Raw genomic sequence first — 21738 nt, 5'->3', positions numbered from 1 at the left:
AGGAAAGGAGCAGGTTACAGAGAAAAGCTATGACTTGCAAGCAGCTGATTGCTCACAGAAACCAGATTTCCTTACCTCTGTTTAGTCCTAATGAGTTTAATTAAAAGGCAGGAGGAAGTGGAGGGTATTTATGAGGGGCAAGTGGATTTTGGCAAACTGAAGGGCAGATAGTGGGCCCAGAATAGAAGGTCAGACTCAGAGATGTCTTTTCTCTCTCGCTTGAGTATGTCAAAGTATCATCTCTTTACTTACCACCTCTGTCTTCCTTTTCACCCAGGAGCCATGTATTTCACCAGAGGCATGGGTACACTTATTCCATTTAGATGTTCTCAGATGTCCAGCAACCTCTCTGGGGTCTTTAGGAACATTAGTTCTGGCCTCACTCCAGAGAGAGTCAGGTTAGTCCACCTTGTGTCAGCATCTACCCTGATAGAGTCAATACTGGGAAGGGTATGGGTTATAGCAGTTTAGTGCTGAACAGGGTTTTAAAGGTCAAATGGCCAATTTGAAGAAAATAGACATATATTTTTGGTAAGTGGATACTATGTAGAAGCTGGAACATAATGGGAACATTCAACAATCAGCTCCTAGTTCTTGTTCTGCTTTTGAAGGGCATATTGCACACTTCCATTAGGTTATGTTTGATCATATGTACCCAGAAGGAATGAAGCTCACTAAGTCTTATAATAGGTAAGAGTGTTCAGAAATCTATGAAGATGGCAAAAATGCAAGTAATCACCCCTATAGTAATTTCTGTGAACTGTCATCTTGACAATGGTAGTGTCTGGGAATAACAATTAGTGGTCTATTATTAGTTGCCACTGTTTGTGGTGGACTTGAGACTGTATTCATCCTCCAGCTATGACACTATTCAGGTACCCATCTTTTTTTAAATTAATATATCTAGTAGAAGACACAGATAAAACCAACTCTCTTTCAGTTATCTAACAGGAGGACAGTTGTAAAAGTAGCAACTAATAGCAGCCATTTCTTTTTACCACATGTCTCTATAAGGCTGGTCAGCAGGAAGACTCCTGCCTTCTTTTGTTATACTGGCTCCCTCCTTTTTATCTATCCACACGGTGGGGGAAGCTCATAGGGGTGGGAACACTTGTTCAGCCTTTTCAATATTCTTGCAGGATAATGTAGAGTGCTAGACTCTGCTGTCATAGCACCCTGACTCCCAATCAGAACAGAGGTAAACTCTCTCTCTCTCTCTCTCTCTCTCTCTCTCTCTCTCTCTCTTATGCTTGGGCTCTAAAAAAGGGTCCAAACTTGCTGGACATGTGTCTTCCTCTACTGAGCTACCTCCTTAGTTCCTTTCTACTTAGGAAATATAAACCTTTAAGGGCCATGTTTAATATGAGCTGTCAGACCTTCCTATGGGAAGCACTTTGAGATTTCACTCTACAATTTTCTTCTTTTCTGTGGTTTTTTAAGTGATTTAAAAAATTAATATGCTATAACTTTATTACACTTTGGTTCTTATGACAGGAATATCAATGTAATAGTGGTGGTACATGTTCTAACAGTTGTACAAAGCGAAGCTTACCACCATGTACTCTGAGTCATTAATGAAAGGCTTGGTACCAAGTGAGCTTCAGTGGAGCTGGAAGGAAAGGTGCCAGGCATAAAACAGCTGCCTCAAAGCAAACTGGGTATTATGTCCATCTGAGAACCTAATAGATATGTATTTTCCTTTTTTATTTCTATTGCCATGGGAAATAAAATGCCTTTTGCTGTTTTATTTCCTCCTTAATTCCATATCTTCCAAGCAACTGCGTGACAGGAACCTTTTCATACTTTTCTCTCAAATTCCCTTAGCTGAAAACATTGCAGGTGTTCAATAAATGCTCATGCTTTGCTTGATCTGAACAAATAAATACTGATACTTGTAAGAAATGGCCCTGGGTTTTTAATCATGCTTACTGATGCTCAGTGTCATGCAGACTTCATAGGATGCAGTTTCTTTCTTCCTTGTTCCCTTTCCCTTGTAAGTGCTTTGAGTAGCACAGGTGGCCAGTGTGGGCTAGCAGTCAGAAATCCACCGGGTTGAGAGGGCAGTCAGGCTAAACCAAAACCTGTACAGGGTCAGGGAGAAGCAAAGACTAAGAGCATTTATTGAACACCTGCAATGTTTGTGTAGGATGCCAGAGTCTGAACTGGATGAGGAGGCTGTCCTTGTGTATGTTGGAGATGGATAAGTGAAGATAGTGAAGCAGTATTGAGGCAGATTCCCAGCTAACTCTTGGGCACTTGGATGTGAAATGGGCAATGACACAGATTGGATATTGGCTAGAGCTAGAGGAGTTGATGATGTAAATAAACACAATAAAGAAATAGGAGTCAGTTTCTTACTATAAGTCATGGACTGTAAGGATAGCAAGAAAGCTACACAACTGTTGCAAACACACAGTTGTAGCTTGGTTCTCTCATGTGACTCCTAAGAATCAGATCAGGAACTGTCTCTGACTCTTTTACCGGGTTTTGGGACCTGCTTCTCATACTGGGTCACCTTGCCTGGTCTTAATATATGGGGTGCTTAGTCTTACTGGAACTTGATATGCCATGTTTTGTTGATACTCATGGGAGACCTGCCATTTCCTAAACAGAAATGGAAGAGGAGTGTATTGGGGGTGGGAGTAGGGGGTAATCTTTACAAAATAAAAAAGAGAAGAGCAAGCAAGAAAAAAAGTTGAACTCTATAGACTGCACTAAGTGGTACTGATGCAAATAAATGCTACAGATTGATAGAAAGTTGTGTGCATAAATACAGTGTTTATGTATAAATGCCCTCATCTGTCTCTAAAATGTGAGAAATATTGTTTGTAGAACCCAGACAGCCTCTAAAAAATTAGATCATGTCTAATAAGCATCTTAAAATTGTAAAGAGAATTCAGATCTTAGAGTGATTCTATCCAAACCCTTCCCCAAATCAAGGTAAATCTGTACATCAAAATACTAATTTTAATAGATAGCCCACTGATGAAATAGGAAGCTATGCATGCATGATGATGTAATTATATAAATTAAGAAAATACAATGCATAATACTTAAATACTTGAAGATTCTTTTTCATAAAAATAGCTACCAAGACAATTTTAGAAAAATTCAGCAAACCCAAATTTAATCATATAAACAGCATGAATATCATCAGTGGGACAAATTTAAAATGTCCTATTTGCTAAGTCAGGTAAATTCAAACTGACTATAAAATATTCTATACAATAGCTGTCATGTAATGGTCAAAGTGTTAAGATTCTTAAAGTTGAGAAAAAGTGACTTGCATCCTAAGGAACCTAGGTCCATGGATGTAGCAAGTGGATAAGGATGTGGCTATGACTGCTGAAAAAACCTGGGTGGTCTCTAGAGGGTAGATGAGTTCAGATTAGTGTTTCCTTCCTGATGCCGATGCTTACAGTGTGGTTATAGAAAAGTATGTTCTTGTCAATTTGTACATAATCATGATCTGTCATTGACAAGACCTGATGCCAAAAAGTTCTCCAATGGCCCAGGCAAAGAATGTTGTAACTGACTTTCCAAGGTTTCTGTAAGTTTGTGGTTGTCTCCAAAAAAAACAAACCCCAGAAAACAAACAAAACAAAGCAAAACCCCTAAAAACTCCTGACTTCACTGTAGGAAAACATCAACTTCTCATAAAAGTCAGAAGTTATTCTCACTGCAAGTGCTGTCATTATAACTTTTTAAAAAGAGGTACTCTCTTGTACAATCTTAAAAGAACAAATTAAAATGGCAGGAATGTCCTTTGAGTTAATCAACTGTCACTGTGCCTTTTGACATTTCTTTGGAAGCACAACTTTGTGCTTGTGCACTATTTTATTTATTTATTTATTTATTTATTTATTTATTTATTTATTTATTTATGATTTGAGACAATCTTGCTATGTAGCAAAATCAGTCCTGGAACCTACCTTCAGTGATCTCCTGCCTGTAACTTCCCACATCTGAAGAGTGTAAGCAAGCACATGTGAGTGGAACTTTGAGACCAAGGTTTGTATACTGGGCCCTGGATTTTGATGCCTTTCTCCCTTCACTAAGCAATAGATCCTAAGTTTTAGTTTGTGATGTAGGTAGAATTAGCACCGGTTTTATTTTCCTTGATACTTCCACAGATAGACTATTTACAGAGATTGCAGCAGCCATACTAGTTGCTTCCTTTTTTTCTTTCCTTAAAAATTTTCACCTTTTCACATAAAAGAAACCTCTTAGCTTTTCATTGAAATATCTGAATTGGCAACATTACTACTCTTGAGTGTTGGTGCTATCATTAAATAATTCAAGGTTATGCGAACCCAGCATGCAGTTCTGCAATACGGAGACAGTCCATCTGATGAGCAAGGCAGCTTCAACGTGATCAGTGTCTGGTCGAGTAAACTGATGAATACTCTGGGCAAAGGAATGATTTCTGTTCTGAGCAGGGAGCAAGATATTGCAAGAATCCATCACTGTACTCAGAATGACAAGCACTTTAAGACTTACAACATTTTCTTTCTGGTATTTTTTGTTTAATATTTTGGAGCCACAATTACGGTGAGCAATGCAAAGGATGGAGAGAACTGCAGATAAGAAGGATGGCTAAACATAGGTGAAGCAATCACAGTGAGTCATGGGCAAAGAAAATGCCAGGTTTGAGAGGTGTGATTTAAAGATGGTGCTATCTCAGGAATGTTAGGCATTTCATCATCAGAAAATCTAATGCAATTCTCCATAGAAACAGATTAAAGGGGGGGGAATGCCATTTAATTATCTCAAGTGATGCCTTTGGAGCATTTCATAAAGATAACGACTGATGTTAAAAACTGTTGACTTGGAACAGAAGGGGAGGGCCTTAATATCTAATAGGCTCCAGCTATTCACAGCAAACATCCCAAGGAACTGTGTGACTTTAGAAATACTATCAGTCACGACAAAAGTTGCTAATTATGCTGCAACCTTTTGGAAATGTGCCTGAATACCAAGTCAAAGTAAGAAACCAGATAGAAAAAAATAATAATTGGTGTAGAAAGTTATGGTTGCCTTTAGCTGAAGATGACACGAGGTCATGGTGAGGCCAGAATTTAATGTAAAAGTAGTCTAAAGTGACTTAGAACTGAATAAGGCCAATGGGGTAGGTTACTATGTGATCTATTCTGTACTTTCCCTTCTTGTCCGGGTGACAGAATTAACTTTTCATTAAAGAACATAATTATATATTTTTACTGGATGAGATAGAGCTGTTTTTGTAAGAAGTCACTTTATTATCTTTCAAAATAAAAGTTCTATGAGTTTATAGCAATTTCACAACACAAAATTGAAGTGGGCTAGGGGCCAATAGGTTTGCTGTTCCTCTGAGCATCCACTTTCAGACCTTCTCTTCCCTTTTCATCTGTTTATGCAAAATCATCACACCAGAATATTCACTTATTCAAACACATGCAAATTAACACTCTACATTTGCAATGGAGTTCTATTCCCTTTTATTTGCCTGACGTTCTGAGTCTTCAAAATTATTATTATTGTCAACATTACCTTCATGCATCATTGAACCTCTTTTGAGTCATTGATCCAAATTTTCAAATAGGAACATTTTCTCTGTGTGAATCTTATAACAGAAAATACTAAACTCACAATTATAAAAATATAAATGGTGGGAAATTCACCATCAGAAACAAAAAGTACATTCTGTTATCTGAAGCATCTGTAGCAAGAGCTGATCAGCACACTTTCATAAAGGCCACAAATTTCCAGTCAGTGATCATTACCATACATGTACCAAGGAAAAAAATCATTATATTGTTTTATGACTTTCTGGAATTCTTATAAAATAATTGTCCCACTGATTTTTCTTCCCAAACTTTCATGTTACCTGTAGCTCTATAGGTTGACCACTGTGGACCACAGAGGTCTGAACACATCACTTTAGGAATCTTTGTTCAATAGATATACATAAGGAAGCATGTGGGCTAAAATTACACTAATGTGGCCAGCTATAGTAGCACATACCAACATCCTAGCACTTAGAAGCAGAAGTATAAAAGTTTTAGAGCCAGCCTCCTTGCTGTGTAAAATTATCCTCCAAAATTAAGCATTTAAGCTCCTCAACTTAGAAAGCAAGCAAACCTTACGGAGCTCAGCAAGCAAGCAATTCACTAGTCTCAGGAAGTTCCTGAAATTTAGAAGATTCACATACCCCCTCCATGAGTTCTAATAAGTCTTAATAATAAAAGCTCAGAGTCAGATATTAGGGGGAGAAAATGGAAGGATGAGAGAATCAGAGCAGCCACTAGAGCACTTACCTCTATGAAATCCTCCCACTGAAAAGAGATGGCGTTCCTATCTCCTCCCTCCTATATTCCTCTCTCCATCCAGCCATGGCACTTACTGCCTGTCTGTATAGACCTCCAGAACTCTATGGCTAGTTAGTGGCTAACTCTGCCCTCTGATCTTCAGGCAAGCTTTATTTGTTAGAGTACAAACACTACATTACCACAACTAGCAGTTACAACTGATGGGGAGTAGATACACTGACTAGTCTAACTCCATCCTAGTTTTGCAGAGAATTCCAGAGATGAGTCTTTATCAACGTTAGGGTGGATCTTTTGATGATGTAATTGTATTAGAGTCATCTGTGCTCCTGTGGTTGCTTGTCACTCATGCTTGGTAAGTCCAGTGAATTGATTGGTTCACCAAATAGTACTCTGATGAAATAATTTCTTTGATCTCTTGTTGGTGCCCTATTTGGGGTAAATCACTATTTGTATGTGCATCACCAGGAAAAGTCATATAGCACTTGGCTACATATACTTAGTGAGTTAAGTGCCAACCTAGGCTACATGTGACCTTATTTCCAGATAAATATAAGAAAAAATGATAATGATTTGAAAAATTTGAGAAGCTACTTACTTCTATCTTGTCTTTGGATATCTATTTCTATCTGAGGAGAAACTCAATGCAATTTTGTGGAGTGATCCTGGGCTTGATATTATTCTATTGGATGACTTTTAATTTGTGGTCAAAGTTTAATGATGATGCTCATTCCAATGTCATTTTTGGTGGGAAAGCAGAATCCCGCAGAACACTTTCTCCCAAGAAAGTCATATATTTTTTAAACTATCCATTTCTTATCGCAGGGTCTTTGTTTCTAAAAGGAACTCTCAGTTTAAGGAAAAGTTTCCCAGCATTCTTTAGTGTCTACATTTGATCTTGATATTTACAATGATCAAACAGAAAGCTATGTTCATCTAGGAAAGTATTTGGTGGTATTTTTAGGTAAAGAAAGCAAAAAATGGTCTTCAATTTGCTTTGAGAAATATTTAATCTTGGGGAAATCTTCATACTTTGGATCAACCTTGTAGATTTAGACATTTGCATTTTGGAAGGGTAGGTGCTTAGGCATAGGGAATATAATGAAAAGGTGTGTGTGAGAGAGAGAGAGGGGGAGAGAGAGAGAGGGAGAGAGAGGGGGGAGAGAGAGAGGGAGAGAGAGAGAGAGAGAGAGAGAGAGAGAGAGAGAGAGAGAGAGAGAGAGAGGAAGAGAGAGAAAGAGAGAGGAGAGTTGGGGAGAGACAAATACAGAGACATGGAAGAGTTCTTCACATTTATTTGGTAGCTTATTTTCATTGCTAACCTTATATTTCTTGGCTTTGAAGTGGAACTTTCTGGTATTTTCAGCTTGGAGCAAATCAGAAAGTTCTAATGAGTTTCCTTGATATTTACTTTGACCTGATTCAGGTCAGCTTATTGCTTTTTTCTCACACTCCAAAAGCAGGGAAATCTCCTCTTGCTCATTAGGGCTTCTGTGAGTAATCTTAACTCAAAGATTTCTAATTAAAATGTAAAGATCATTAGTATGAGTCATAACAGAGGCTTTTCTTCCCAGTTGGTGCTGTGATGGTGGTTCCAGGTACACTCCTGCCTCCACCTCACTGAACAATCTATGCTCTTGGTACAGTTTCTCAGCAGCAGAGAGCCTTGACTGGTACCGAAGTTTCTCATTGAGGGCAGGGAGATAGGATGCAAGCCTGGAGGAACCAAGAGGAGAAACAAATTGCAAAGGAAGAATTTTCTTTGCTGCTAGTACCAGGCCAACTGAGTGAGTGGTGCTAAAGGAGAAAGATGAAGAGGACACTAAGTCAGAGAAGAAAGATACTACTATATATTTTATAATTATTTACCCAGGAAGGAAAGAACTGAGCTGGATACTAATAGATACCAAATTAATTCTTTTTTGTTTTTTGTTTTATATTTCATTTTGTGCTTCAGGAATTCAAATATCTATATAATCTTCACTATTGCAAAAAAAAAAAAAAACCCACTGCTGCCTTTTTCATATTTCTGACATTTTAAGTAGAGATATTTACTATTGTTTGGAAGTGTGACATTGTTGATCATGTCAGCTACATTATTTCGTTTTGCATGTAAAAACTGTGATTAATCAAATCTTTAAGTCTTCTCTTTTGTATGGATTCATGGAGAATTTAGCTCCCAGTTAGTCATACTTATGACTTGTTTTATGTATGACTTGTTAATAAGACCAAACTTTTGAGTCATAGTCAAGAGCAAGTAAAAATATGGTGCTGTGTGTATTTTCCATTACTAGGCTTTAATCTTGGGAATATTAATGGGGGACTTAAATCAGAAACAAGAAGAATGTAATGACTCTATAGATGCTTGAGTGGAAAATGAACACTCATTGATTTGCTTCTCCTCTCTGTCATCTGAACTTTTGACCCATTTCAATTGTCACAATATAATTAGCTTTTCTATTAAAGGAGTTGGGTCTAATAGAATAAAAATACTTTCTTTCATAATTAGAGTTTCTGGGTTTCCAGGAGAAGATGGTTATTTGAATTATTTGTGATTTCAAATTCAGTTAGTTGCAGTGGCAAATGATTACAATTTACATATACATATTTATCTTTCATCTTATTAATTAACTGTGCTGGAACAGTTTGAGGGTGACATATGAGTATTGATTTCATTCTGTGTTTTGATGTAAATGTCATCTAATGTTTAGAGAGAGGAAATTTACACTACGCTGTGATGGGAGATGGTAAAGTTATTCTGTGATAACCCTGTGGTAAAATGGTGAGGAGTTTAATCTACATCATAAACTCAATGCCCATTTCTCAAGGGATGTTACTAACTTTAGGGCATAGGGAATCTGTTCATCATGGTAGACTTAAAAGAGTAATGTGAGGGATAACCTTGATTGCCAACTTAACAGATGTGACAAGAGGGAACCTCAGTTGAAGAACTGTCTTATTCAGATTGATAGTGGGGATGTCAAGGGGGCACTTTCTTAATTGCTGATTGGTGTAGAATTTTCCAGCCTATTATGGTTATCCCTAGGCAAGTGGGCTTGGCTATATTAGAATGATAGCAGAGAAAGCCAGGGTAACAAGACATATTGTATGTATATATCAACAATCATTTGTAACATGTGTCTAAGACAAGGTTAGAGAAATGTATGTGATCTATGTATGTCTATCTACCTATCTATAATTTAATAAGATGTCTATGACCAGTATTTATGAAGATACAACTTTACAATGGATTTTTTTTTTTAACAGGGAAGGATGCGAATGTAGTCCTCTACTTTCACAAATTATGCAGTTGAGTTTCCTGCATTTTGGGACATTTCAGGGGTCAGCACGTCCAGGAGTGCAATAGATGAGCCATAGCCTGAGAAAACCACCTTCATGGTCATGATTATTTCCCCTTCCAGGTAAGTATTTTATGGTAGATTTTTGTGAATTTCTTACCTAAATCTTTTTTGAAGTTCAAGCTGGATTCAGTTTTTGATGAAATGTTGGAAGTTGGAGGACTATCTCCAAGGGTTTTATACAAGTTTCTTGTGGTAAGTGAAACTAATCTATCAGTGGCTTTTCTGAGAGAATTGCTAAGAAAAATTCATAGAAAATCTTGAAGACATCAGATTCTTGAACAATCCTATCCTCTTACTGAAGTACTTCAGCACTGAAATAGTTTCATCTCTGAGACAGATGTTAAAAATATGAATCTTAGAGTTAGATCTTGGACCCTCTGCCAGTGACCTCATGTATTGTCCCAGTCGTACCACTGGCTCCTATATTAAGGGAGTCTAGTTTGGTCTTGTGCAGGCTCCCCGTTTGTCAGACCAGATTCAGTGATGTCTCACTAGCTCGGGTCAGCTAATTCTGTCATGGTCTTGACTCCTTTGCTTATATTATTGCTCCTCCCTCACTTCGATTGTACTCCAGGAGCTTGGCCGAATGGTTAGTTGTGGATTTCTGCCATCCACTTCCATCTGTTTCTGAAAGAGGGTTCTAGCTTCTCTAGGGTTGTGGATTGAGCCAATTCTATATGGAGAGATTTCTTGCTCAGCCTAGACACAGGGGTGGGAGTGTGGAGAGGTGCCTTGGTCCTGTCTCAAGGAGATGATGGACAGATTTAGTAGACTTACTAGGGAAGGCCTTACCTTTCCAAGGAGCAGATGGGATGTGGCATGGGGGAGAAGTGGAGTGAGTGGGAGGAGAGGGGGAACTGGAAATGGAATGTAAACAATAAATTAATAAAAATGTGGATCTTGTATATATCTATAGCTTTTTGTGACTAGTTGCTTCATTTGACTATTGACTTAGCTATATGTTTGTCCTTTTTTTCTTTTTCTATTTTTGCAGTGATGGGGATTGAACCCAGACCCTGTATATGCCAGGCAAATGTTTGATCACTTTTCTACATCTTCAACCCTAGTTCCATCTTTACAAAGAACATGCATATATTTTTAAATCAGTCTTTCATTTAAACAAAGCTTCAAATTGATTGTCAAGGAGTACAGTCCACATATCTGTAAAGCTCTGCCAAGTAACAACATAGATGGAACAGATGTTCACCAAATGACTGTGGAACATCTCTGTCAGTGGTCCATGGGTCCTTGCTGTGGGCTGCTGGAGCATGCACAGAGGTTCACACTTTCTCTTTTTCTAGTTCCCACATGTCTGCATTTGATTAGTGATTTAAATACTAGGAACCATGGTGAATGCCAGACTTTGTATCAAGGGAAATTCCCGATCTCCTCTCAGGAGTCTGAGTCTCTGCTCTCAGTGGAATGGGGCATGCCATGACCCTGGTGACATAACTATGCATTTTATTGTTTGGAAAGAAATATGGAACATTAAGGCTACAAATATTCATTGAAGATTTCTTTGTGGTTTTTTTTAAAATGTGGTCTTGAAGTATGGCAAAATAGTGTATATTGGTGAGAAGCTACATTATGCCTACTAAAAAAATCTTTTAAAAATTTTTGAATTTTGAATTCAAAATATTTTGGTTAGTAAACAAAGAAATGGGTAATATTGTGTCACTTTCATACATATACATCGATATATTTGTCCTTTAACTCCCACTGACCTCCTGATTTCTCAACCCTTGCTGGTCCCCTTCCTATGGAAAAGCAATCCCCCTTCTATTATATTCTATTATCTTCTCATTTTCCCTCCTCCTTGCTTTAGATCTATCCATTCCTCACATAGACCACTTTTGCTTTTCACGTCATGAACACACACACACACACACACACACACACACGCACACGCACACATGCATGCAAAATCCAGATTCCACATATGATAGAAAACCTTATATTACTCCTTTTTTGAGTTTAATTTGTTTCACTTAATACAATGATCACCAATTTCACCCTTTTTCTTATGAACGTCATGTATTTATTCTTCTTTACAGCTAAATTAAATTCTACTATGGGTTTTTAAAATTGATTTATGTTTTGATGGACATCTAGGCTAGTTCTATACCTTCCAGATTGTGAGCAATACAGCAATAGATACGAATGTGAATCTCTGTGGTGGGCTGGTTTATTCTTTTCAGTCTGTAGGAGAAGTAGTGTAGCTGGCCTATCTTCAGTTTTTGGAAGAAACCCCTTCTGGCTTTCAGAGGGGATGTAGCAGCTACAGTCTCACCAGCAGTGAATAGGAGCTCCTCATTCTTCATATCCTCAGTAGTATTTCTTATTTATTCTCTTGGTGACAATCGCCATTTGACTAGGAAAAGGTAGCCTCAAAACAGTTTATATTTCCATATCTCTAATGTTATTCAATTTTTTTCAAATATCCATTATCCATTATCCATATGTATTTCTTTCTTTGAGAACTATCTAATCATTTAAGTAGCACATATATTAATAATGAACAATTTGCTTTGTTGGTGTTTTGTATTTAGAGTTTTTCATAGACTTCAGATATTAACCTCCTGGAATCAATACAGTTGACAAAGATTTTCCCTCACTCAGTAGGCTGCCTTTTCTGTGGGCTGATTGTTTTCTTTGTTTTGCAGAAACTTTTCACTTTGAGGCAATTTCATTTTTAGTTTTTGAGGTTGTCTCTTTAATGCCAACCCTTCAAAGTAAACATTTCTTATTTTATCATCTGTGTTTCCAAATTTCCCATCTCTTTCATGGGAAGAAGAAATACCATGGGACGAAGTGCTTAGGGACTTAAGTCTTTATCTCTAATGTTGCTGAATTTCAGCTTCAATTTTGGAGCAAGAAAATTCTTTCTGAATTTATCTTTTTTTAAGAATCCAAGTGGAATGCAAACATGAGAGGGGAAGGCAGAAGACATGTGCACATAGAAATCATATGCTCCGATCTTTGTCTTTAACTTTCATCCCCAATGTTGACTTTATGTTTGGAATATACAAATAGTTCTCCACATGCTAAACATGTTTAAATGTTGCCTAGTGACTAGGTTGCCTCAAATGTTATCTACTCAAAAGAGAAAAATTTCCAAATCTACCCCATTGTGTCCTAAATGTTGTTTTTTATTTTCCAATCTCCCCAGTCCACTTTTGAGATAGCTACAGGTGAAAACAACAATTATAGCAACAAACAAATAAAAACCACCAAAAATAAACAAAAAGAAAATCAGTTTCAAGAGTTATTTAGACTGAAATCATTATATTTCCCAATTTGATTAAATTGTGATTGAAGTGTTATAATGCTGACTTTTGAATCATAGATTCAAATTCACATATCTCAATATAATGCTTTTTTTCTAAACATTCTACCTCCCCACATCAAACAAGAAACCCAACCACGCTATTTCATATTTGCTAATCTAGTCAACATATCATTCTATATGTTATCAATCTATAATTGCAAACATTCACAGAAAGCAACATTAGTTTCTTCTTTGTTGAGTAGTTGAGTGTTTATGGGTGCTTCGTTCTACTGTGACGACACAGAGATGTGATTCCCAAATTACTGAGAGTATAGAAGGAATGTGAAAATTTTATTTATAATAACTGGCAGCTTCAGAATCTTATGCTGGAACATTGTATAATTACACAGAATCGTGAACTTTTGGCATTGTAACATCCAATAGTGTTAGAGCCTAGAGAAGGTGAGCAGCCTGGGCCTGGAACAAGTACACAAGTCAATAGAAAAACCCTTATGAAGACTCAGATCTGAGCAATAGTGTCTCTAAGCTTCAAAGTGGTCACTCAGCTTGGTATTGGGAAATAGTTCATTTCTCCCAATGCTGCTGATAACTGCAGATGCATACACTGTTAACATGGAAGTTGAGCCTTAGACATGGCAGCAAATGTTTCATTGCCTTGGAGCTTAAGTATTGTTGGCCTAAGAAAATTAACTATTGTTCTCAAGTAAAGAATATACTTCTTAATCATATACTTTTCTGGTCCTTAGAAATGAAGTATCTAAAATGAGTTTCTTTTTGCCAACAACTGTGTTTTGATTACTAGAAGGTTCATAGAGGAATCAGTGAGCATCCTTCCCTGTACTAAGGAGCTTGAGAAGCCCAGAAGGGACAATGGCACTGTCAAAATAAAAATGTGCCAAAAACACTTCACAATGATAGCCCCCAAATAGTCAAGCTGTTGGTTATGTTGGAGGTCTGGAGGTGTCTGACACTTACTTTTCACTTATCTTTTTATAAAAACAAGGCAAACAGACCGTGGTGTTTCTTGTTTTCTAGAAAAATATTAGAACCTTGTTAATTCTGCTAGACTGAACATGGCAGCAAAAGGAAAAATATGATTTTAAGTATAATGGTGCATGCTGGAAGCACAGATTGGCAAGCATATGGGGTTCTGGCATCTGGACAGAAGCCTTCTGAACCATCTGCTTCTCAGAGGTTATTTTGGCAATTTTTGCAGTTATCCCAGTGACTCACGGGTCTGGGCTAAGAATCCTCAACAGGCAGCTAAAATGGGCAGAGTACTCAGAGCTTCTGTGCACAGATCCGTTTCACATTGTCCTGGGTAGTGAGCCACGCTCAGATGTAATGTGTGTTAGTATTTCATCATGGTGACAGCAGACATTGCTTCATGCTAAAATTTTCTTCATATTATGTAGCAGGAGATGGTCATTTTCTCCTTGAGAGGTGTCCCTCTGCTTCTGGTTCTCTGAAATGTGTGTACCTTAGTGACTATGTGCTCTGCTTCATGTCCTTAAATACAGACCTAATTGGCAACTTGGCTCTCCTTTTCTCATTCTATCCAGTGTTCTCAGGAATTTTAGGAATTTCTTGCATGTTTTTTAGGACATGGAAGGATGCCTCATGGCCTACTTTTAAAGTTAAAAAACTTTATTTTTATTTATTTATTTTTTACTTTTGAAATATGTGTACATTATATTCTTGTTTCAGCTTTTGGTTTAAAAAACTCTGAGTCTATATTTAAATGTGTGATCTATAGTGATTAAATATTTGACCTCATACCTTCGTTTTTTTATGTTGAAGCCCTATGACTTAGTATATCTAGTGGTTTTGCAGATGGGGTGTATGAGCTATGGGCAGTAGTCATAGACAGATATGAGAGCTGGAAGGGACAAGAGCTCATTCTTTACACTATGTGAGAAATCGTGGCAGCAGCTGCTCATATGTCACCAAGAGATTCTTTACCAGAACCCAACCAGATTGGCCTTTTGATCCTGTGCTTACAGTCTCTAGAACTTGAGAAGTAAGTGACTGTTGGTTTCAGCCATTTAGTGTACGGTCTTTGTTACAGCAACCTGAGCTGACCAAGTAGACTAAGTAGGCATGTTTCATTTTTAGGCTGTTCATGAGTTTTATTTTTTTAAAGTATAGGATAATTTTAATATATAACATGTAAAACTAATTTCAGATAATATTACTGTCGATTCGCCAACAATAAATCAGGAATAATCAGCAGAAATTCGAATGTATACAATAAATACAGAGTTACACATACACTTACAAAAGTCATTTTGTAACACATTTACCCAGTAAAGCAGTCTTCAAGAGTATGAGTATTGTTTATTAAATAGCCTTTGTTTCCTATGCTCTTATTAATAATACAGTGGTAATCCATTTAGGCTTGGGAACTAAATCTAGGTGCTGATTTCATCAATTCGGTTAAGAGAAAGCTGAGAGATTTATCTGTCCCCTTGCAGTAGCTGTTCCTTTTGTTTTCATCATGGAGTTGCTAGTTGCTTTCATGGTGTAAATCTTCTAGACTACTGGGATGACTGTGGTCATTTTGACTTGAATAAGATGCTCACTGAAGAGACACGAGAAAATGTCTGGGAACTCTCTTTGCACTATTTCAGTATTTCAGAGGATCCCTGGGTGACTTGAAAGTATCACTGTCTTTCTTTCCTTTCTGTGTGTTTTGAGATCTTAACTTTTGGGCATTCTGGTTTTGTTTGTTTTCCTAGCATTGATCTACACTGTGTCCTGCCAGGAATGTTCCACCTTCAAATGATCATCCTCACAAGACTTATGAACAGCTTTTTATTTGTGTTTTAAAAAGTTATTCAACGGCAATTATTTTATAACTGCTCCATTTGAACTGGCCATGTGAACATTCCTAACCTCTGATCACCCCACCAGCTTCATCCAGATGGCTATGGCATCCCATCTTGTTGGAAGCTGTTTTTTCTTTCTTCCTCCCCAGACTCCACCGCATCGCTCTGCACTTGACACTTTAATTTTCTACAAATTCTGGTGAATAATCCAGTGAATTTGGTATAACTCATGTAGCTGATGTACTGTGCTTACATAATTCACTTTATTTTTCTTACTTACATATTTCAGAAGGGGATTTTCAAGGATTATTAAAACTCATAGTATCCATCTTATAGAGGTTTAATATCCAAAGTTTACAAAACTCAAAAAGCAAAGAATCGAAACAACAAAAGTAACCAATCCCCCCAAATGGCCCATCCAAAAAAAAATGACTGAATACTTAAAAGAAGAAATATTAGGGAAATGTAAATGAAAACAACTTTGAGATTTCATCTTACCCCAGTCAGAATGGCAAAGATAAATGGAACCACTAACAACAAATGCTGGGAAGAATGTGAGTGAAAAGGAACCCTCATTCACTATGAGTAGAATTACAAACTGGTACAGCCATGATGGAAATCAGTGTAGAGAATTATCGAGATAATAAATCTACCACATGACATAGATATATCACTACTTGGCATATATCCAAAGAAATTAATATCCTACTACGTAGATACTTGTTTAGCCTTGTTCACTCTTTATTCACAATAGCTATGAAATGGAAACAACTTAAATGTCCTACAAAATACAAATAAATAATGAAAATGTGGTACATATACATGATGCAATGCTATTCAGTAGTAAAGAAAGATGAAACCATGAACTTTGTAGCTAAATGGGTAAAAATGGAAAAAATTGAATTGCGTGAAATAACCAAGACCCGGAAAGATAAAGACTGCATGTTCTTTCTTACTGGAGGCTCCTAGCTCTTCAGATGTGAATGCATAGCCTGCAGTAACTATAGAAACCAGAAAGTAAAATGGGGCGGTTGCTAGGATAGAGAGGTTGGGGAACAATAGGAAGGGCAATATCAGCGTGCAAGTAATCTGATCATGGAAATAGAAAAAAGAAAGCTCCTTAGGGAAAGTGAGGGAGTTAGTTCTGAAGAAGGAGCAAGGAGGGTAAAGAGGAATAGTAGGGTACAATTGATCTGATTGGAGATATGGGGCTCCTTAGGGGGATGCAGTAACTAGAGGGTAAGGAGGTGGGTAGATAAAATAACAATAAGGTGGTTTTAAAATCCTCAAAGAATCATACTACTGACTATTAACAACAACAAAAAACCCCACCCTAGAACACATGTAAGTCAAAGTATAAATATCCATATGTAGTTTTAAGGCGAGCTTTTCTTATCCGAGCAAATGGCATGTTGTCCAAGAGCCAAACACTACCTTTCAAAAACCCCAATAGCAGACATGAGAATTCCTCTTTTGAGTTCTTGCCCAGGGCTGTTTAAGAAATTGCAAAAACATATGACCTATTGCTCTTGCCTTTGGATACTCACAAGAGATAGAAAATAAGTTCTGATTGATGAAGACACCATATAGGGCCCAGAGGCTCCTGAACTAGAATTGATCTGAATATCCTCTCTCTGAGGACTAATTTTCATGGTACCAAAAGGTGCCATGGAAGCTGGCAAAGGAGAAAGGCAACCAAAATTCTCATTTTGGTTATGATCCTATGAATCACATCAATGACCAGTATGACATGATAACCCTGAAGGTACAGTAGTGGCATACATAGATTGGCAGCAACCAGTGGTTCTCTACTTGGACTTAAGACCCACTCAACAAGAGGGTCACCATGCCTAGTATGAGAAATTTAGATAGCTTGGAGGCTAGGGATGTAACCCAGTAATAGAGTGCTTCCTAAGTGGAGTGCCCTATGAGTATGAACATCTAGGAATTTCTTTGTGAGAGTCAAATCAAAATGGATAGCTGCTATTCTATATAATCTTATAATAAACTTTAAAATGACATTTTATATTATGGCCTAGTTACATCAAAAATAATTTGGATGCTTTTTATATAATAACAACCTTGCAGATATAAAAATATTTTTGCTCAAAAAAATAATACAGAAGTGGTTCCAATGGAAGAGAGCCATGCTAGACGTCATGGTTTTTCATTGGAGCAATGGAGATGATTCTTATGATTCTGATGAACCAGGTTGCCATGGCACTTGCATTCATAAGAAAGGGCTCTAGTTTCAGTTCCCTTGAGATGTATCCTCATTCATGCAAGTGCTTTTTTCTGCAATATTAGAGATTTGTCACACAGAGGGAACTTCCTCTTGTAGGAGCTGAGGGATAGCCAGAGGGTATCCCTTGCATTATCTGCCCTGGTCATGGTTATAAGCTGCTGCCTGCCATTGAGTTCAGGTCAAACCAGTATCAGGGTAAAGACTGACATGTAAATGCAGTCCTAGGGTGAGGAAGCCAGATGAAACAGGCACATAGTGGCCTATTCTAAGAAAAGCATTCTGATCTGGCACATAGCAGTACTTTCCTTAACCATAGCAAAGATCTAGGTCAATGGTTTGAAGAAGTCTGCCTATTAGGGAAAAGAAAGACAAGAGACAAACAAGGAGAACAGGGCAGTGCTCCCAATTGCTGAAGTGATGTTTAAAGGGCCTGCAGCTATGGAAATGACCCCTCATTCTGACATCTATAGAAAACCAGTCTCAGAGGCCAAAACATAGTGACACAGAGATAAAGCTTTCACTACCAGTAATTGCTTGGTTTTTAGCTAAAAAGCCAAAAATGCATCAGTATTTCAATTATTGAGCCCTATATATTAATATCTTTTCTAAACAGAATGGCTTTTGAGATGTCAGAGTAGTCTATAACTTGTGTTCTCATAATACCTAGCTTTCACCAATTTCAGATACAAGGAACTAAAGTAATGGCCCCCATTAAATTCTCATCAATATTGTTCCAACCTGCATTCTGTTGTTTTTGCACAGCTGCTAGAGAAAACAAATGTGTTGACCAATGATCTGCCATTAGAGGTAAGTTTGTTTAAAGTAGACAATAATTAAGTTCCTATAGTTGAATAATCACTTTCAAGGCAGCTGGGTATCCTGAGTCCCATGAAATCCCAGAGAGAGAATAAAATATTTAAAGGCTATTTCTGGTTGCTAGCATAATGTCACTTATCAAAGATATCCACAGTATCAAGGCATTGCATAGTAAAATCCATTTTGTCCCTAAAGGAAAAGAAACCTGTTTTAGTAGCTTTGCACATGTTTTAATTCTGATTGAGGTTCTTTACACTCCTGAGAAGAAAGCAGTTACAAAGACACCAATGCTTTTTATATCTTTAGTCCACTTGAGCACTTATTAAGGACATCTTATTAGTAATAAAATGTGAAGTGTTAATTTTGCTGAGCGGCATGGGGGTTGGCACACCCTCAGATGCTTCTCTTCTGTTTTTCAAAGTGTGTTTGAGAGGGGAGGGGGATTTCCAGCCACAATAAGCACTGAGATGGATGCTTTCAAAGTTTGGATTAAAAATATGTTAATTCTTTGAGCTCTTAGAATTCAGATAAGACCTATTGCCAAGAGAACAAAGACAACATGGAATTCTTTACAGCCTTATAAAGTGGAAGCTGCTTTGTTCATATTTTATAAAGCCACGAAGAATTCCATATTTTCTCATGGGATGTTTTCACAGATAAGTAGCTAGTATTTGGTAAAATGTTCATTGGATGCCATTCTTTATAGCACTAATGTATTTTTCTTTTTTTATCATGTGGCCAAGCTAACCAGATAGCGAAGGTCTGATGTAACAATATTTCTCATTAATGGTTTTGGTTTAAAATTCACAGTATAATAGAACTCTGAACAATTTAGAATAATTCCCATTGTTCCAGTGCATCAAGAGTATTGCTCTTTGAAAATATGGCCTTTTAAGTTGACATATGTGCACCACATCAGGCTTCCTCTCTGTCTTATACAGTAATCAGTGGGTTAAGGAAGACCTGGAGGTCTGGAATTCTGCATTTGAATTCACACCAGATATATTCTTACCTAAGTACCAGGGTGTAGTTCAATGGGCAAACATTTGCCTATGTTCTGTCCACAGCACCAAATAAAGAATATGAAACAGTAGCCTGCTTTGAGATAGAGAATTGTGTAGAGAAAGTTTAATGAGAAATAAGCTTGGCACTGCCTCTGTGGAAGGTGAAGGAAGCAGACTTGTCAGTGGGCAAATGCCACTTGTACACATCAAAGCCCCATTTCCCAGGAGGGATGTCATGGGGTTTTCCTCCAGGGCTACTCTGAACTAGAAAAACTGGATGGAGTCCTTTGTACCCTGACATCCAAAAGGTAAAGACTATCATCAGAGGGATGAGGCTATGACTGCTGACAAAGTAGCTGTCATCTGTACAATTCAAACTTTAAAGGAGAAGCTAGTTATACACAATCTACTGCTGTTTGCCCCGAGCCTGGGAGTCTGTACTTCTGCTCTGGGATGGGGCTTAAAGCAATGCAGCACACTTGTCCCTTACAATCTTTCTCCTGGTCATTAGAGCTGACTATGTGACAATTTTCTGGGTGCAACTGTTCAGGATTATAGTAGAGTAGACCTTTAACCCATGAAACCTACACAAAGGTTGAATTGAGCTTCAGGCACATGGTCTATCTTTTCTACTCCCAGTGAGCATGGTTGCTGTTGTGGGTGCTTACTGGTGGGGATAATGGGGAAGCTTGCCTCTGTATCTTTCTTTCAGGACATGGTTGTTACACATCTCCATTTCCAAAAACTCCCCAGTGAATCACTGCGAGCCAAGTTTAGTTTTTATGATCCACTTGTAGCTGTTTTATCTCTTTTTAATGATCAGGGTTAATTACTCCTGCTTGTCTACAGCTTTCTCTTCCCACCTTTTTATGATTTCTCCCCATCTCCTGCCCCAAGAAACTAATTGGAGCAACAGGACTAAAAACCATAACTTAAGCTTTAATGTCTCTTAATATGTGCCTGGCTAAAACGGCACCACTTCTGTGAACCAGACTTTCTACAACTGTGGAAATTAGACTTGTATGGACAGATGACAGCCATCCAGGGCCACTCTCACATGGAGGACACCATTACCTTCAATGGGTGTTCTGGTGCTCTATCAGTGTGGCAGCTTCACTTGGTGCAAAAGACTCCTTGATGTTGCTTCTACTGCAGTGCTCCATTCATGACACAACAATGTATTGATATTTTTAACTTTGCATAGTGATTCTGAGCGAAAATTTAGGGACAAAAAGGAAAGTGTAACACAAAGAAAATGGATGAACCCTGTTCTAAAGAGAGGGGAATAAGGCTACTGAAGTCACTTTGGTATAGCATGTGTGGTTAGGATCAAGGACTGATGTCTTAGTGTAGAATCATTTTCAGGCTTCGTTGACTAGAGGTTGTATACCCACACCAATGCAAATAACTAAACAAGTCTTAAAGTATTCAGCCATGCTGGTGGGCCTATCTATGGCTTGCTTTCTTACCACCATGGCAGTTCCGCTTAGCTACTTACTGTGTGTAAGGTTTGGAGCTCTGGCTATATGTTCTGTGTTCTAGAGCTGCCATAATTCACTTGGATAAATCACTCTGCATACTGACTTGTTTATTTCTTGCTTGGAGAAGATGGATTTCTGGTTAGCATCATTAGCAAGTAGCACAGAACATAAGAATCTTCACCTACAATCATTCCCAGTCATCCTTTTTCTTAGAGCCCCTTGTGCTGCTTCTACAATGTTCCTTCTTTCTACACTTCTGAACAACAGGTATTTGGCCCTTGTCAAGATTTTGCACTAATTTGACCCTCCGGCTATTTCTGTTCTGAGTAAATGGATGACCAAGGGCACAGTGGCAAGTGAATTTTAGAAAACTCTCATACCACTGTTTCCTTACAGGCTGTGTTGTGT

General features: G+C 37.8%; 1 long non-coding RNA gene and 1 other non-coding gene across 6 annotated transcripts in view; one reads left to right on the top strand and one right to left on the bottom strand.

Annotated features, from left to right (window-relative positions):
- The window catches only part of LOC103161027, a 235096-nt gene that overhangs the window by 106860 nt on the left and 106498 nt on the right, over positions 1 to 21738 (top strand). For all 5 annotated transcript variants that reach the window (XR_003484487.2, XR_003484489.1, XR_003484486.1 and 2 more), the window contains one exon: positions 9573 to 9727. This is a non-coding gene — a long non-coding RNA (uncharacterized LOC103161027). The remainder of the gene's footprint in view (positions 1 to 9572; positions 9728 to 21738) is intronic.
- Positions 9572 to 9735, bottom strand: LOC113835253. The gene has a single exon (XR_003484629.1). It is a non-coding gene; the product is annotated as a U1 spliceosomal RNA (small nuclear RNA).

Source organism: Cricetulus griseus, chromosome 4 (genome assembly GCF_003668045.3).
Source record: "Cricetulus griseus strain 17A/GY chromosome 4, alternate assembly CriGri-PICRH-1.0, whole genome shotgun sequence".
Lineage (NCBI taxonomy): Eukaryota > Metazoa > Chordata > Mammalia > Rodentia > Cricetidae > Cricetulus > Cricetulus griseus.
Note: the sequence above shows the minus strand (reverse complement) of the source record. Positions and strands in the feature narration are given on the sequence as shown.